Genomic DNA, 7,235 nt, shown 5'->3' with positions numbered 1-7,235 from the left:
CTTAATTGCATTTCAATATTCACTTTACTTACTCTTTTTTTTGTTACTTTTTACTATGACTAACACTTTTAAAATTATTAAACAAATATGTAGATTAGTATATTAAAAATTTTTTTCGATAAAATTGTGTTATAAACTTTTTATAATGGATTATTTTTAATCAAGTTTAAAATGTGTGTAATGTAGAAAAATAAAGATAACTTTTTAAGATTTTAACGAATTTTTTAGTTACTACAACTTATATTTAATATTAACAACCTTTTAAACTGCTATATCTTTGCAACAAATCTGTAAAGTAATTATAATAATTTTTTTTATTTATCTATGATTTAAATGTTCACAAACTATAAACTTAGTTGATTTTAGTAAATAGTTATCCCTTAAAAGAGATGTAACTTTTTTAACTGGTAGTCAGACGTTTACAGTAATTTATTTTAAAGTTAAGAGCCTTTGCTTCAATAGAAAAGGCCTTCAATGTCTATATCTTAATAAAATTCCAAGTTATGAGAGAAAAATTTCGAAACAACTACGATTGTTCAATCTTATCGTACTACACTTGCAATACATCAGAATTCGATGAACATTTTTCAAAATTTATTGATGAAACTCATGTACGATAAGTCTTGTTATAAACTAGTTTAATTAATATGTTGAAATAATCACTCCACTACTTTTTACAGGGTCAGAAATGTTTTAACGGTAAAAAACAATTTTCTGAACCAATAAGTTGTAGATTCGGACTCCGCGAATAAATATACACTGTCAACGTCGACTTATTCTCGTGGAAGTCAATCAGCCATAAAAAACCCCCTTAGCGGGATTTTTGACATTTTTTTTGTTACTCACCAGGGGACAATCGCGTTATTTTAAATAGATTTTTTCTCAAATGTGTGTGATCACTCACACATCAAAGTTATCAAAACCAAATGACAAAACGATTCATGATATCCTCCATATAACTTGTTAAAAAATACTTTTTCTCAATTTCCTTGCCAAACATACAGCTCATGTTTAAAAAGGCACGTCAAATACTGTTATAGTAGTAAATGATAAATTATTGCCAAACGGCAAAGAGGATTCATCTTTTACACCGGAACTACACACTGATACAAATACACAACTATACATAATCACTAAAAACACGCAAGTGCACATAATAAAAATTCCGTTCAAAGATATTTGTTACCTAAAATCTTAAAAAAGACGCAGGTTTTCGAAGCCTGTCGTCAAATCGCTCAAGTACGTTTCCAATTCAAGATATTTAATGCACTTGTTCTTTTTTTGACAATACGTACATCATCAGTCGAATGCCCCATTTCATTTTCAAAATTTGTTCAAACAATAGTTATACCAACTTTTGGTTAAAATTTAATTTTTAGATAAATAAAATGACATAAAATACACAAGTTAGAATCTTTTAAGTCGACACTCAAAGAAAAATCTTCTTAAGGAAGTTCGTCAAAACGCTAAGAAGTGTGATTTATCCTTTTATTTCTAGATTAATAGGTAACCCTTTATTTTATTGATTCTGCTCTGTTAAATTTTCTTTTACAACAAAATCCTCTCATTTTTGGTGCAGTACTTCGAAAAATTTAATAAATAATTGTTGAATCAAATTAGTATTGCTAGACGTATACCGTAGCGTGAAAATCAATCAGGACCAAAAAATTTGTTGAAGGCCATTAATACCCAATAACTGATAAGTGCTTAACGAGTTTCTCAGAATGGGTAGAAAGATTTGATAAGTTGACTCTCTTAATAGTATAAAAAATGTAAAAATTATTGGAACGCATTACGCATGATATCTTTCAGTATCGTGAAACTTCCAAACTCATTTGGCGTTTTGCATCTATCATCATTGAGTTTCATAAAAAACGAAAAGATTATCTTAATAACGTCAAGTCACTATGTGATAAATTAAAAAAGTTTTACAGCTTCTAACTTTCTAAATTTCTTATTATGTACAAGCTTAAAAAAGTAGATATTGGGATAGAATAAATTTTCAAAGTATACATCTGTGAGGCCTTAAAGATGCCTTAATTTGTTATCTAGCTTTTTTTCTATCATTTTTTTTTTTTTGTATGGCTCCAGAATTTAAATGTTTAAACAGTCATCTGTGTTTCCATCCTATGTCTCAGAATCGGATGTAACATTAATAATAAATTATTGTCTAATGTTAATAAAGCAAAGAAAGTCTCAGATTTTTTGGGGTGGTAGTGCGGAACTTCTTTTCTGTATATCATCTATATATGTCATATAAAACTTTACATATGGTCAAAGTTGAAAAAAGTTACACGCCAAAAAAATTATCCCATAGTGTTGTTAACGATGGCGAAAGATCAAAAAACACAACAGTAAAAATAAAAAATAAAACAAGTATTAGAATATTAGCTGATGTTATTCCAAAAAGGGACATACAAATTAAGGAAATTCTAAGTGTGTAATTAATCATTAAACTATATATATCAATAAAAAAAAACAAGAATAAATAAATAAAACATTTGAAATGATTTGACCCTGACCTCTCATCTGACCTTGGTATTAACCCTCAATCTGACCTTGGTGTCCTTAGTTTTACATTTAAAATAAAAAACAAACCAGAACATGTACGAATCGCCGAAAGTCTGTTAACAACTGTGATGGGCTTAACATACACCCCTGCAGGCAGTTTTTCCTCCAGAATATGTATAATTTTTTAATCTTAAAAGATTGATTGTCACACGACCTTGATACACGTCACACGTAATTAATTTGTAGTTAAAAACGTCATTCCCATCTCGAGGCTTCAACATACAAAAACCCCGTCCTTCGGGCGATATTTTTTTCTTTTAAGCCTACACTACGAGCTATATAATAACTCTAATACAAGAAAGACGTTTTTTTTTAAAAAAAGACCCTATGATAATTACTTATTCATTTACGTAATGACGTTTACATTACAAATACAAAATAAAATAAAAAAAATTATTCACGTTGATTGGTGGAAATATAAAAATTTATGAAGTAATAAAATATAGAAAAATATTTATAATTAATTATGAGCGACTCACCGATAACATGTCATTGTAACTGATAACTTAGCTGACATGCCACTGGAACCAATGGCCATTACGGTGTCCATCAGAGAAACAAACCATGAGACCATTTTTTATTCACAAACTTTTTCGGGAGGACTGATTTTAAAAGTAAGAATTCTTGAAGCGCGTAGTATAAGCGAACGAATGTAGATACAGATATGCAATGACTGATACCTGAATCTTCGTGAACCATTAAGATGTGTGTGGTACAAGCTACCCCACCAGCTCTCTCTTTCCTCTGTATTTGCTTCGAGCATAAACCTGGAGGGGATAAAACGATATGCGCCAGCGCCCGTGGTGTCGATTGAGTGAAACTCGGAGGAAAGCAAGTGGCATGAAATCAGCGTTGGGTTAGGCGCATTCAATATTGGAACTTTTTCCCTAGATCGTATATATAGCTATACGATCTAGGGAGAATGTTCCGTCGAGCAGACAACTCAGCAGTGAAGGGGCATTGCCAAAGACACGCGAAAATTCAAAATTGTAATATTAATAACACAAGTGCCTATCACCCAATGACCCGGGGCGCTAACTGGCCACTCTTTTAAATAATTAATTATTAAAATAACACAAGCGCCTATCACCCAATGACCCGGGGCGCTAACTGGCCACTCTTTTAAATAATTAATTATTAAAATAACACAAGCGCCTATCACCTAATGACACGGGGCCCTTACTGGCCACTCTTTTAAATAAATAATTATTAATAACACAAGCGCCTATCACCTAATGACCCGGGGCACTTACTGGCCACTCTTTTAAATAAATAATTATTAAAATAACACAAGCGCTTATCACTCAGTGACTTCGAGCGCTTACTGGCAACTCTGTTAAATAAATAATTTTTAATAACACAAACGCCTATCACCCAATGACCCGGGGCGCTTACTGGCCACTCTTTTAAATAAATAATTATTAAAATAACACAAGCGCCTATCACCTTATGACCCGGGGCGCTTACTGGCTACTATTGAATAATAAATTATCAAGAAATTATAAGAGCGCCATTTAAAAAGATCTTTGTCGTACTAGATAGGCAATCAAAATTGTGATATGTTTACATATGTTATCGATCAACTTTTTATTATTTAATAGTGTTGCAAATAAGTGTCCTGGATCATCAGGAAAAAGGTGCTTGACATATTTATTAATAATTATTTATTTATTAGATTTGCAATTAGCGCCCCAGGTTATACGGTGATAGGCGCTTGTGTTATTTATTGATAATTATTTATTTAACAGAGTTGTCAGTAAGCGCCCCGGGTCATGAGGTGATAGGCGCTTGTGTTATTTTAATTATTATTTATTTAAAAGAGTGGCCAGTTAGAGCTCGAAGTCACTGAGTGATAAGCGCTTGTGTTATTTTAATAATTATTTATTTAAAAGAGTGGCCAGTTAGCGCCCTGGGTCATTGGGTGATAGGCGCTTGTGTTATTAATAATTATTTATTTAACAGAGTTGCCAGTAAGCGCCCCGGGTCATGAGGTGATAGGCGCTTGTGTTATTTTAATTATTATTTATTTAACAGAGTGACCAGTAAGCGCCCCGTGTCATGAGGTGATAGGCGCTTGTGTTATTAAAAATTATTTATTTAACAGAGTGGCCAGTTAGCGCCCCGGGTCATTGGGTGATAGGCACTTGTGTTATTAATATTACAATTTTGAATTTTCGCGTGTCTTTGGCAATGCCCCTTTACTGCTGAGTTGTCTGCTCGACGGAACATTCTCCCTAGATCGTATAGCTATATATACGATCTAGGGAAAAAGTTCCGATATTGAATCCGCCTAACCCAACGCTGCATGAAATCCATGAAGTCTGTTGTAAATATCTATTAATATATAAAAAAGTGAGCGTTCTATGATGGTGCATAAAGCATAAAACATGCAGTTAGTTTTATTATTAGAAAGTACCTTTCAATCCCATGTAAATCAATGCTGGCATTACAGCCGTTAAAAGTTTGATAAATTCAAGCAAGAACTGTTCGTTGCGTCAGCTTAACCATGTAGCCACACTGAGAGCGAAACACCGAGCAGATGCACCGTTTGGATAGACTATAGCTATAAAGCCTTTCGTGGGCTCTTCATACTTTTAACGATTGTAATATAAAAAAGTCTGCTTTGATTTGGATGAGATGAAAAAATAGTTACTTATAATTAAATGCTCTACAACTTTGACGCTTCATGTCTTACCATAAAATGCTTAACTTATAAGATATTCATTCAGAGGTATCTATAAATTACGTGGATTTCGTGTCATTGGCTTCCCACAGGTTTCCAACTTTTGCCGTGGACTGGGGCGCTTCATATATGTCATTCTCAGAGCAAATATGCCCGAGTACACATGTCTCGCAGCGTGGCTGACTGCGACTGCCCATATTCGCTATTCGCTGTGTGCCTATGTCAGGTGGCACCTTCGAGTGAGAGAAATTGTCCCTCGCTAAGATCGCCAGAATGCATGGAGCCTTATAGAAAAATTTTTTAATAAATTAGAAAAAAGTTTATAAAGAGTGAATTGACCAAATGAATCAGTGATTTGAGTGTCTATTATGTTAGTGTCCAGTAATAAATTTTAAACAATTAAACTAAACATAAAATGGTAATTGGAGCATCACTTTATTATTTCTATATACTTAATAAAGTCATGCCCTAATTACTATTTTGTGCTCAGTTTAATTGTTTATTGTACGACTATGGAGCAAGTGCGTGGATGTTTTACCTTTACATTAGTAATAAATTTTGTTTGGTGTTGTCATGTGTACTACATAATTAGAAAAAATAAAAACATGGATTGCGACTGTGATAACACAACACACATGTATAAGTGTATACACATGCTTGCACTTGTGTGCAACTTGAAAAACGCAAGTACTGCTAACATTTATCTATTCCTCACAACACAGTAAGTACACATAAAAGTAAATACTAGTGACAGGTTAGGTTAACTTTTACACATTTATACTACGTTTCCATGGATTACTTTTGTTTTTTAAGCTTTACACAAGTGTAAGCATGTATATGCACTTAAATATGCTGTGTTCTCATAGTCGCAATCCATGTTTTCATTTTTTCCAATCTTGTAGTACACATGACAACACAAACAAAATTTATTACTGTACACTAACGTAATACACACTGAAATCACTGATTCATTTGGTCAATTTACTTTTAATAACTTTTTTTTAACCTTTCTCTCACTCGATGGCACCACCTGACATAGGCGCATATCGAATACAGATCCTTTACAAGCACTGATGTTATGCCTACGCCTGATGAGAGCCTTCTACCGTGGAACTCTTAACCTAGATTTTTGGCATTATTTCTCAGGATCCAAAAAAATGAAACAAAGTCGACAAGGTTCTTGAAATAAGTTCATAATGCGGAAACTTCATGGAACGAAAAATTCAATAACTCATGAATTTTTTTAATAATTGATTTTTTAAATTTACTTGGCTGTATGGACGTATTATTATTCATCACTTTTTTAGAAAAAATTAATACTAAAAATTGCTAATGACAATAAATATTTTTAAAAAACTTCTACACCACAATGTAATGATATCCTATACACTGATCAAAGATAACAAGCCAATTCTATGTTGTATTAAGTTTTACAAGTATGATAAAGGTAATTTTTCTTACGCTTCCGCCAAAAATTTTTTTCATCTGATTTGATTTCAGGCTAGAAAAAGCCTCATGTCAGTCCTGCCATACGCGCGCAAGACCAAATGAGCTGATATATATAAGGAAATCCATGACAGAAATCCCAAACACTTGGGTATGGAGGCGCTAGCTTGGCACGCAAGTGGATGAAATGACACGTTATCTGGATAAATATGTTAAACTTTTCATTTATAATAATAATGTAAAATTCATAAAAACGTGCGTTATTAAACTTAAATGAGTTAACACAAAACCGTGACATAAACACAAATTATAATACTCAATAAATTAAGCTGTGTAAGTAAAAAATGTTCAGTAAATTGGTTATTGACATTAAAAAAAAAAAATTAAATCACAAGAATTCTTGTCAAATTTTTTTTAGTAAACAGAAATATAGAGGTGAACTAACGGTTCATAGAATGTGACTAGGTAGGAAGCTTATTAATAAATAGAAAAACATTCACTGGAAAAGAATAAACCTTAAAATTAATGATTACAC

Source organism: Copidosoma floridanum, unplaced genomic scaffold, assembly GCF_036245765.1.
Source record: "Copidosoma floridanum isolate Cflo_tuat_1 unplaced genomic scaffold, Cflo_Japanese_pri ptg000035l, whole genome shotgun sequence".
NCBI classification, from domain to species: Eukaryota; Metazoa; Arthropoda; class Insecta; order Hymenoptera; family Encyrtidae; genus Copidosoma; species Copidosoma floridanum.
Note: the sequence above shows the minus strand (reverse complement) of the source record.